This window comes from Cyprinus carpio, chromosome A11, assembly GCF_018340385.1.
Source record: "Cyprinus carpio isolate SPL01 chromosome A11, ASM1834038v1, whole genome shotgun sequence".
NCBI lineage: Eukaryota > Metazoa > Chordata > Actinopteri > Cypriniformes > Cyprinidae > Cyprinus > Cyprinus carpio.
In genome coordinates, this window is record NC_056582.1 from 3,707,423 (window position 1) to 3,720,325 (window position 12,903).

A 12,903-nucleotide genomic window follows, 5' to 3' on the forward strand; every position below is an offset into this window, starting at 1 on the left:
GCAATAAATCCTCTGCAGTCAATGGGTGCCGTCAGAGTGAGAGTCCAGACAGCTGATAAAAACATCACGATAATCCACACAACTCTTACGAAAAAGCTTATTCGGTGTTTACGGCAGCAGGAAGCATCTAGTGAGGGGGCATCTGTTCTTTCTGAGTTTATAGTCCCTGTTTTTTAGTTTTTTCTTCCAGAGATTCCCATTTGTTTCTGTAGTTACTCATTATATTCACCTGTGCCTAGTTTAGAATCAGAAAGAGCTTTATTATATTTTTACATACACAAGGAATTTATCTTGTTGACAGGAGCTTTTAGTACAGATATAGTACAGGATATAGTGCAGACATACATAGAAATTAAGGCAATAAAGAAAATAGGCAATAAAATGTTAATATAATACAAAACAGCAATAAAAATATAAAAGAAAGAAAGTTTTTGGGGGGATCAGAATGAACCAGGAACTTCACACTGCTCCAGATCAGTTGAGGATCTGCATGAAGATATGGGCTAGTTTGGCCAGCACAGCCTTTTAAACAGGTAGGTGAAATGCCATCTAGGTTTTTCTTAGCAAACGTCCTCCACACTGACCATAAATGTGGACTGAATTGCAGGATTGGGGGTGTTAGTGTGGGGTTAGTGGGGTGTGCATCTCAAGGGGCCTATCCTAAAAAATAAAATTTGTTGGTCTGCAATGAGGTTTAGGTAGGTGGCATGAGTCAAATTGAATGTGTGAGATTGAAACAGGGTTCCAGCAGAACATTGCACAGAGCATCACAGTCCTTTGAAAAGCCTGTCATCTTCTTGCAGTGTATCATGGTGCCATTATATCACCAAGTAAATGTGAAATAAAAGAAAACAGGACTCATCCATCCAGACAACCTTTTTCCACTGCTCCAAGGTTCAGTTCCATTACTCATGTGTTCATTCTACGGGCTTTCGGCTGTGGACGGGTCATCATGGCCGCTATGACCAGTCTGCACCGACACAGGCCCATCATAACATTGTCACCACATAGACCTTATACCATCGATGAGCCTTGGACGTCCTTACTCGGAGTTCTCACAAATGCTAACCTGGAGCACCCCACAAGCCTGTTTCAGTCTGGCCACAACAGTTTTGCCCTCATCAAATTCACTCAGATCTTTATTACTGCCTAATCTCTTGCATCAACACTTGAATTACATGAATTTATTTATTTTTTCAATTGACATAAATTACCCAGGACTTCACATTTAACCTTTTAGAAGATGATTAACAATATTCACTTCACCTCAGTTCATGGCTCAGTTTCCTTAGTTGTTGGTTGGTTAATGTGGGGAAGAGAGCATAGTTAGAGCCTAAATTAAAGACAATCCCTTAATTGACTAATCAAGCTTCTCTAGTCAGAGTTCATTCAGACAGTCCAAGCAACCCTAGTCTAGTGCAGGTCTAGTCTGAGAAACCTAGTCTAGTCTACCAGCATGAACAACCAAGTTTCTAGCTGGTCTAGTCTTATCTTCTCATTATTTATCTTTTTCTTATTTTCTTCTTTGCATTACAGAGGGAATTTAATTTATTTATTTATTTGGTAAAATTTCAATTAAAAAAGCACTTTACTTTTGTGACCGTGAGGAAAATTTATGTTATTTAAAAGAAGAATGATTTTCATATTGAGATATTATGAGCCACATTGCACAAATGCCTGATTTCCACATGCTCCTTTTTTTTTTTTTAATATACAAACTGAAATAAAAACTATAATATACTGAAAAAAAAAAACCCTAAACCAAAGCTTGCAAAGATCTAACAAACTAAACTAAACTAACAAAGAACAATCTAAAACAGCAAAACTACAACTGGAGTGATACATTGAAAATTAAATAATTTGTTTGTTTGTTTGTTTGTTTGTTTTTTACTTGATTGTGAACCACTGATTTAGAAACATGATAATGATTATGATCAAAGATGGTGATTATGAAAATGAAGAAATATATTGCTAAATATATTTGGTTATTTACAGTTTTGTGACTGCATCGTGAAACTATGGTAGTATGAAATCAAACAAACTCTTGTTTAATGTAAGCTGCTGTCAGTGATGTTGCATTTTTAGCACTGGTTAAACAAGACCAGTTTTACATGCACACCAAAGATTTGACACAGAACATTGAAAAATGCTGCCTAAAAATGAACCTTCTCATGAAACTTTTGAATGATGCTTGTCTAGTCATTTGAAGTCGTTGAAACTCATTCGTCCCTGTCACAATTATACATTATCAAAAAAATATTGCACACAAAATGAACCCTCTTTTTTTTCCACTATTGGTACTATACAAGAAAGGTGTACATTTTCAAAACTCTTAGTACACAACACCACTAGTTAGATCCTGGTCTCATGCTATTATTTGGGTTGTACATATTTTCTTTTCACAAAATCATTGTTAATTAAACTAAATGTTTTCATTACATGTTATAATGATCGTCTGTTTCTGAAACAAAGCACAACAATATGATCTTTCCACTTGAATAATTTTAACAGTCAATTTGTTCAAGAGCAAGATACATGTCAAAGCCTTGATGCTGAATTAAAGACATTACAGTAATGCAGACTACACTACATTTGACACATACTCTTATCTTATACAAAATAAACTTGCATAACTTAAGTCATTGACAGAAATTGAAGTAGAGGCAGTCATGGAGGCTAGATATCAAAGCTAATTCACTTGACTTTTTTTTCTCAAGTATGTTACTTGCAGATGTGTGACCATTCCAGCATTGGTACAGTACATCTCACTCACAAGTGACAATCTTCCCATTTTTACATTTTGTCTCAAAACACACTTCTTTATGGAGGTTTTCCGGTGTCTTTTATCGGTTGTAATGGTTTTTGCTTGTTTTTAGGCCAATTTTTTGGCTTTTGTCATTTTGTTTTATGCATTTTAAGATGTCATTGTATAATGTAAAATTTAACTATAAATAAAAATAAAAATCATTATTATTATTATTATTATTATTATTATTATTATTATTATTATTATTATTATTATTATTATTATCTCTCTAAGCAGCATGGGCACTGCCAGTAAGACTTTAACTGACTTTGAAACCTTTTTTTCTTCTCGTTCAATTAAATATGTTTGTCCATCATTCGGTATAACTGATCTTAATTAAATAATTTTGTACAGCTATATATACTTTCTAAAAGGAATACCTAAATATGAATTATTGTTCTAATATAAGCAGGTAATCTCAAGTAACTGCAGTTTAATGTTTTGTGTGTGTGTGTCTGAGAGAGAAGAGAACATTTCTGAACATAAAGCAGGACAGAGTACAAGGGAGATGAATCAGTAATGACTGTGTCCATCAAGTTGATCAGAAACACATCTGAAGGAGTGTGACAGATACCATGTAACAATTTTATCAAATATAGGTATTTTACATCACATATTCCATGTGATACTGTAAACAGGGGTAGAGATTGCCACATTACTGTAATTCACCCTTCAAAATGGTACAGTGAAAACATTTACTTAATTGGCAGCAAACTATCTAGGCTCCAGCACAAAACCTCATGGCTGTGTCATATTTTAATCACATATTTTGAAAATGCACCAACGAGACATAATTTCAAACATTATGGATTTTATGTCTGTTGTGTAATGTAAGTGTATTTGAAACATCCCAGACAGCAACATAGTGTTGATCCAGATTCGGCCCACATCTGGCCTGCGTGAAATCCATCCGGATCTGGGCCGACACGTAGCTGATGTAACAACACATAAAAAACAAAGTATACTATCCTCAAGAATCAACCACTTCTTTCCCCCCTATCACAACATTCTTCATAAGACGACAACAAATCATGAAGAAACAGCCCACGCAGCTGTGTGTGTGCATCAAATATTCATATAAAGTAATTAGAGAAAGGAATGAGTTTCATGTGTATGTCAGATAATAAATCATCATTTCTTGAATGTAATTTTCCTAAAACACAAATAAACAAGAGTCATTTAGCACTTTATTATAAAAATTTCACAAACACAGGAATATTATAGGACTTAAGAAACCACTGAAACATTTGTCTATAAGCTGTCAGCTGTGGTGTGATTCAGGACGTGTAGAAGGTATGCAAGTACACAGGACTAACAATATACATATGTTATCTGAATAGTGCTTAACTACAGTCAGTGTGTTTGAATGGATGATGACTTTGTAATAAATTATTTCTTGCAGTTTTTATAAAGCTTTTTATTATATAAATAATATGTACAATGCAATTATAATGCAATTTATAGAGTGCACCAGTCCAAAAAATACACTGATCAGCCAAAACATAAAAGCTACCTGCTAAATTTCATGTAGGTCCCCCTTGTGCTGCCAAAACAGCTCTGATGCGTCGAGCCACAAACTTCACAAGACCTCTAAATGTGTCCTGTGGTCTCTGGCACCAAGACATGAGCAGCAGATCCAGCAAGTTGCGAGGTGGGGACTATGAATTTGGATTCGTTGGTCCAGCACATCCCTTAGATGCTCAATCAGATCTGGGAAACTGGAGAACGAGGGAACACCTTGATCTCTTTGTCATGTTCCTCAAACTATTTCTGAATGATTTTTGTAGTGCAGCAGCAAAGAAGCCACAGCCATCAGGGAACACAACTACCATAAAGGTCTGCAACAATCTTTAGGTAGGTGATATGTGTCTAATTAACATCCACATGAATGCAAGGACCCAAGTTTTTTCTGGCAGAACATTGTCCAGAGCATAACATTCCTCCATTGGCCTGCCTTCTTCCCATAGTGCATCCTACTGACATTTCTTCCCCAGGTACACAACACACATGCACCCAACCATCCACCTAATCTAAAAGAAAATGTGATTCATCAGACCAGACAACCTTCCTTCATTCCTCCGTAGTCCAGTTCTGACACTCATGTGCCCATTTTAGGTGCTTTCAGTGAGGGACAGGAATCATCACTTTAACTGATCTGTGGCTACACAGTCGCATACAAAAAACTGCAGTGTTCTGACACCTTTCTATCATAGCCAGCAATTTAAGCTTCAGTAACTTCTGAAATGACTGTTCACTTTAATATATCCCACCCTTGACAGGTGTCATTGTAATGAAATGATCAATGCTTTTCACTCGTTTCAACGTAATCAATGTTATTCAACGTTTTAATTTTGTGGCTGATGAATGTAAAGAAGGTACCCAAAATTAAAACCAATATTAAATCTTTAATTTCCCCTTATAAAATGTATGTAAAAGGAAAACTCAGTGTTTTGGGCTTCACTTTAGCTCAGAGAGAGATAACGGGAAGAATGGTAGGGGCTACAGCTGTATGGCTGTTTACATAAATTAACCCTACACATTATGATGAATTATTTTTAGCCACTAATACAAGATTCATTGCATTGATCAGAATTTATCACAACAAATCAAAAGCAGCTTAGGATTGGTGAGTAACTATCCATCCAAGTTGAATTGCTTGCTTGTATTGCAGTCTTGTACATTTTATTTCAGCAGACATGTAACAAAATAAAACTGGCACCTTGTGTTGTTTCTTTAACAATTACAATCTTTTAAAGAATACTACCAAATCTTATTTACACAATATACTGGACTTTTGTCATGTTAAAATGAGAAGGTACAATATAAAAATACTTCACTGACAACAACAAACTACAGCTATACAAATAAAACAAAATATTTTTATAAGAAAAATAAATCAATACATGAACAAACTTAAAATCATTAATTAAACATACTGTAAGAACCACAACATGTCTTATAAAGCATAGCTCCCAACAGTTTGGTATATATATATATATATATTATATATATATATATATATATATATATATATATATATCTATATATATATATGTATATATATATATATATATATATATATATATATATATATTATATATATGTATATATATATATATATATATATATATATATATATATATATATATATATATATATATATATATATATATGTATATATATGTATATATATATATATATATACAGTGCATTGTGTAAGTATTTTTTTTTTTACATTGTGTTGCAACCCTATGCTAAACTACTTTTTAATACTCCATACCCCATAATGACGAGGCAATAAACTGATTTGTGATAACTTTATAAATGTATCACTAATAAATAATTGAAAAAATTACATTGCTTAATCATTCATACCCCTAACTCAGTACTTACTGTAGTTGAAGCACCGTTGGTGCCAATTAGAGCCCCAAGGCTTATTTGTTTTTTTTTTGTTTTTTTTGAGTATTATGCAACAAACTTTGCATTTCTGGATTCCTTTTTAGCTCTGTCAGGGTGGACTGGGACCATTGGTGGAAATTCACAACAGGTGCATACACTCAATTTTTTCTTATCCTCATTGTAATGGTAATGAATAAAGAGAATTCTAAATGAGCCAGAAGTCAGTATTTTGCATAAAATGCAACCAAACCATACAAGTGTTTTCCACACAGCCTTTCTTCACTCTCAGCAATGACACTCTCTACAGACTTTCTCTGAAGAAACCTTCAGCTCGGTCTGAGTTCCTGAGCACTTTGAACCAGGATTTCATTATTATCTCCATATTTGTTGAGAACAGTGGGGCACCAGGTCCAGAACTGAGAACCACTGTTATAACGACAGAATATAGACAGGTGTGTATCTTTCTAAATCATGCCTATAATCAACTGAATTTGCTACAGGTTAACTCAAGTGTAGTAACATCTTTAAGATGGTCCAGAGAAACAGGAATGCTTCTGAGCTAAAGAGTCTGAATACATATGCAATGTTATTATTTCATTTTTTATAAATTGTTAATAAACTTGCAAAGTTATCACAAATCAGTTTTTGTTTTGACATTATGGGGTATGTAGACATACAGTTTAGCATAAGGCTGAAAAAACGAAATGCAGCTGGATGTGAATGGTTAAATGCAACCCTGTTTATGTTAGTGAAATGTAGGTGCTACTTTTGGACATACAGTACAATTTTTAGTGAGTACAACTGATTAGCTAATTTGTTAGTTTCAATATCCAGACCAATATCTATACAGAAGAATGTTTTTCTAAATGCATGAGTATGCAATTATGGCATGTACTCACATTTTTTAGAGTACAACAGAATTCATATATATATATATATATATATATATATATATATATATATATATACATAAAATTTTGGAAATTTACTGGAAATTGCATAGGCCTACACATGTCGTTTACCCATGCGTGTTACTGGGATAAGTAGCTTTGGCTGTGGATAGTGTGAAGCCGAGGGCAAAAAGTTACATAGTGTAGCGTTAAATGTTCACTGAGTTTAAAGGGAAACATTGTTTCAAATTAGTTGCACCTCATCCAGCGGACACGCTTGCTGAGTGGGTATCCAGAATCAACAATTAATTGCTCATTTAAGCGCCAGTACTTGTCACCTTTGAAGAAATACATCTTCCCATTGGTCCATGTGAAAGCTGCATCAGGATTTGATGGGATGCCAATAAACAGACTGGAAATGGGTTTGGGATAAATGCTGAGGTCATTATAAACCATTTCATCCCACTGCCAATAGCCTGAGCCCTGAAAAAAAAAAAAAAAAAAAAACTTCTATCAGTGATTTAAAGTGGTCATGAATTAGAAAATAAAACTTTCCTTAATCTTTTGACATATCAAGGTTATTGAACTATAACAATTTGGTTGATTTTTGGTTTTAGAAATCAACTCTTCCTTGTTAATCCAAAACAGCTTTTATTGAAACCATCAAGACTCATTTTGGACTTCCTTGTCTTTATGATGAGCACATCAGCACAAGACCAAAACCAAAAAACCAACCACCAAACCACCATCCCTCCCACCGCCCACTTTAGCAAAAAAAAAAAAAAAGAAAAAAGAAAAAAAAGAAAAGAAGAAAAATGTTTTTCGTTTTTCGAAAAGAAAAGAAAAAGAAAAAATAAATGTATAAAAGAAAAGAAAAGAAAAGAAAAGAAAAGGGAGTGATACTAAACCAGGATCACTTGGAATAAAAATAAATGTATAGACCTGCTAAGTATGTTGTGCAGTTCTTCTTATTATGAAGGATTCATTAGGGCATCATTTATTTTTGTTCAGAACTTTTCATTGTGGATTCTTATGTAAACTAGTCACAAATGGACACACTTTTACTGAAACATGTACTTGACCAACTTGTTAATGTTCATTCTAAAGCCTGATCTGTGATAAATTAATAATATAAGGACTCTGTTTTGTGTAATTTTTCTGTTTCATGAAAACATTGCATTGTTTCACTTAGCAGCATGAAAAACAATATTTTTAATTAAATTATATAATGACTGCAGCCTGTTAATCAATTCATTTCAGTTTAAAGGGGTCATAAAATGGAGAATCAAATTATTCTTTATATTTATGCATATAAGAGGTTTCCGAAAATAAAAAACATACAGCAAGTTTTAAAAAGCAGAACTATTCCCCCAGTTTTAAAATATGAATTGTTCTTTCTACCCTTCTGAAATGCCCAGATTTAAAATTGGGAGAACTGTGACCACAATTCTCATCGACATGATCAAGGAGGTATGTTCTCAACAACTCATGTCTTTCCATCAATCACAATGCTGCCGTTAGGTAAATAAAGAACTTTCTGGTGCAAAACTTTTTAAACTTTTTATAATAAATTGCACAGTTTACACTGCGTTTTGACAAAGAGTCTCTCATCTACATTGTGTTTTCACTGTGTTAGGTATGATGAAAGTTTTTGTGAGACTGCAGAAATCACATTGCAATAAGGAAATCATTGCATCACGTGTAGACATGACTGAATGGGAGTAGTTCTAAATCTAATGCTATAATCAACACTTCACAAACCACACACCACAAAGTTTTCGAGAACAATCCACATGTGATGTAGTATATCTCCCTTATCTGTGAAAATCAAAGCTGTGTCTGATCTAATCTCTTTCCATATAGTGCATTACTGTACATCAAATGTTAAGCATTTTGTAAGTGATCAAAATCTGATTAAGGATTTAGAGCGAACATCTGATGTACACTCGCCAAAGTACTATTTACAATAATCCAGCGGTTCTCAGTTCTGGTCCTGGTACCCCTCTGCTTTGCATATTTTGTATGTCTCTCGTACCTAGCACACCTCAGATCATCAATTCATTAGGATAGAGTTTCATGAACTAGCTGAGGGTACATTTAAACAACATAATTTTCAACTACACATACCATGAAAAAGTTTTTATGCATTTTGGCTATTCATTTACACGACAATGGTGTTTTGGGGGCCTGAAAACTTTCGAAAACTGGTTTCAAAGTGCAAGATTTTGAAAACAGTACCATTATCATCTCCATGTAAACTACAAAAATGCAAATTTGTGAAAACGGTGATGTCATGATCATACATATTATGCATCAGTCTATAGCCATAAATGCACAGGTGCGTAGTCTTTCACTTATGTTTTACTCCTTTAATCCTGAAACATCTTGAGGTGGTGGAGCAGCGGCAGGCACGTCTCTCTACTGTCCTCTGCAGAGATCAATTTTTGCCCGCAACTTATCTTTCATCTAGAGCTAGAGCCAAAAACTCCCCTGTTCTGCCTACTCTGACAGATCTTTGAGGGTCTTCTTCAGTTTGGACAAGGCATTTCATGAAACAGGGTGGATGCTCCAGTGAAGCCCCTGCACCCAACTTCTACGGGAAATGTTAATGCCATCTACCCAGCTTGTGAGCATGCAGCTGATAGGTCTGCATACTGTGGCGGGGTGAAGGAGGACACGACTCGAGGATGAGGGTAAGTTCCCCGAAGGGTGGATTTTATTCAATGGGAAGGTGGTGATAGGCGTTGCTGTGAGGCGGTTTGGTGCTCGGTGCTCGGCGTCTTGGCTGTCGGTGCGCTGGTGCAGTGTGGGGCCGTGCTCTCCCGTGGCTGGTGGGGCTGGCGGTCACACGCTGCTCTCTGTGGGCAAAAGGATAGACAAGTTTCAGCCGAGTCTTGTGGAGACATCTCTCACCTCTGTGCTGGTTTGCAGGGCTTATGAGAGCAGCGGCTGATGGGGCACAGGTGTGGCCGCTCAGCCCGTGATGAGCAGGTGCAGGTGTGCCTGCTCCGTTTCCAGGGCGACGCTGACGAGGGCTCGGGACACGTGTCACACCCCCCCCCCAAGCATCGTCCTAGTCCTCTGGAGAAGCGGGGAGATCGGGGAAGGGCGGGGAGTGGAGCCTGACAGACCTGTGAAAGCTGACCACAGGCGGGAGAGTCCGTCGGCGTTGGCGTTGGCCATCCCCACTCGGTGTTGTACGGTGAAGTTGAAGTCCTGGAGCGCCAGGAACCACCGCGTCACCCTGGCGTTGGTCTCCTTAGCCCGGGCCATCCACTGCAGGGGGGCATGGTCGGTCAGGAGGGTGAAGTGGCGGCCGAGGAGGTAGTACCTGAGCTCCAGGACTGCCCACTTGACGGCCAACGCTTCCCTCTCTACCGTCGCGTACCGCTGTTCTGCAGGGGTCAGCTTTCGGCTGATGAACATCACCGGGTGTTCCTCACCGTCGTGGCCCTGCGAGAGGACAGCTCCCAACCCGGTGTCTGACGCATCAGTCTGCAGCAGGAAGGGGCGGTTGAAGTCGGGGGCACGGAGGAACGGTTCCGTGGTGAGGGCCGCCTTGATCCGGTGGAATGCTGCTTCCGTCTCGGAGGTCCACGAGACCTTCTCCGGCTGCCCCTTCCTGGTCAGGTCTGTCAGGGGAGAAGCTAAGGAGGAGAAGTTAGGGATAAAGCAGCGGTAATACCCCGCCAACCCCAAAAAGGCCCGCACCTGTGTTTTGCCACCTTCTTCTCTTGAGGTCTGATGAGGCCGCGGCCCACCTGGTACCCCAAGTATTTGGCTTCGGCAAGGGCCAGATGACACTTCCGGGGGTTGGCGGTCAGGCCAGCCCGGCGTAGTTCCGTTAGCACCCTCCGCAGCCGCTCTAGATGGTCCTCCCAGGTCTCCGAGTGAATTACGACGTCATCCAGGTAAGCCGCCGCGTAGGCCTGGTGCGGCCAGAGGAGGACGTCCATCAGCCGTTGGAAGGTGACCGGGGCCCCGTGTAGGCCGAAGGGAAGGACCCGGTACTGCCAGTGGCCACTTGGGGTAGAAAAGGCCGTTTTCGGTTTCGCCTGATCCGTCAAGGGGACCTGCCAGTAGCCCTTTGTAAGGTCGAGAGTGGAGATGAACCGGGCCCTTCCAAATCGGTCCAGTAACTCGTCGACACAGGGCATAGGGTAACAGTCGAACTCGGAGACCTCGTTCAGGCGGCGGAAGTCGTTACAGAAGCGGAGGGTGCTGTCAGACTTCGGAACCATGACGATGGGGCTGGACCATGGGCTGCGTGATGGTTCAATTACCCCTAACCTCAGCATCTCCTTTTCCTTCCTCCTCGATGGCGTGTCGCCGAGCCTCCGGGACACGGTAAGGCCGCTGCCGGACGATGGTCCCCGGTGGTGTGCGGATGTCGAGCTCCAAGACATGGGTCCGCCCAGGCTGGGGGGAGAACACATCCGGAAACTGACTGACCAGGTGCTGCAGCTCCGACTTCTGGGCGGCGGAGAGTTGGGGGTCCATATCGACAACCACGGGAGTCGAGCTGGTGTAGGCGGAGAGCTGGGGCCCAGTCCCGACCCAGCGCTTCAGCAGATTAATATGGTACAGTTGATCCTCCCTTCTTCTACCTGGACGTGGTCTCCTCGCTGGAACTCCCGTGGTTGGGCCGCCCGGTTGTAATGCCGTTGCTGCACCTGCTGCGCCCGGACGAGGTGTTCCCGGACGATGGGCATTACTTTGTCGATTCGTTCCCTCATCTCACGCACGTGTTCGATGGTGGTCGGAGGCCTGTACCGCTGGCTGTTGTTCCCAGGCCTCTCGGGCAACGTCGAGCAGACCGCGGGGCTGTCGGCCGAAGAGCAGTTCAAGCCCGTGGAGGCCTGAGGGATCTCGCGAATGCCGAAGAGCACGTAGGGGAGCATCTGGTCCCAGTCCCGTTTGTCCTCGGCCGCCACTCGGCGCAGCATCTGCTTGAGGGTCTGGTTGAACCGCTCGACGAGCCCGTCGGTCTGGGGTGCGGAGTTGTTGGACCTTGAGGAGCTTGCAAACGTCAGCCATCATCCGGGACATGAAGGGGGTACCCTGGTCAGTCAGGATCTGGGAGGGGATGCCGACCCGGCTGAATAGGGTGAAAAGCTCCTGGGCTATGGCCTTCGTGGTGGCTTTACGGAGGGGGATGGCCTCAGGATACCGGGTGGCATAGTCCACGATGACGAGGATGTGTTCGTGCCCCCAGGCAGACTTCGCCAGCGGCCCCACCAAATCCATCCCGATCCACTCGAAGGGCACCTCTATGATGGGCAGCGGTATCAGCGGGCTGGGGGGAGGGGTCCGAGGAGACGTCCGTTGGCACGTTGGGCAGGCCTGGAAGAAACGACGGACTTCAGCCTCTAGGCCCGGCCAGTGGAACCGGTCACGGAGGCGCTGGACCGTATTTTGGGCTCCCAGGTGGCCTGCCATTGGATGAGCATGGTTTTCTTCTCCCCCGCCGCTGGGCGACGCAGTAGAGCAGGCCATTTTCCACTATAAAGTGGGGTGTTGGGTGGGGTGCCGGCTGGAGCTCCTTTCCTTCGGCCACCCTCACCTGAGCCCAGCAGTGTTTGAGGCGATCGTCCTCATGCTGCTCCCTGGAGAAACCCCCGGCCCCGGTCACCTGCTGAAATAAGTCAAAGTAGAGGTTAGGAGGAGGAGGGGGCGACTCACCACCCCTGGGGCTGTCGGAGGCCATCAGCATGGGACGTCTTCGGACTCTCCTGCTGGGCTTCTTGGTTGGGCGGTTCCCGGCTGGGCTGGCGGGCTGGGTAACGGCGGCGAATAGGCGGTCGAACC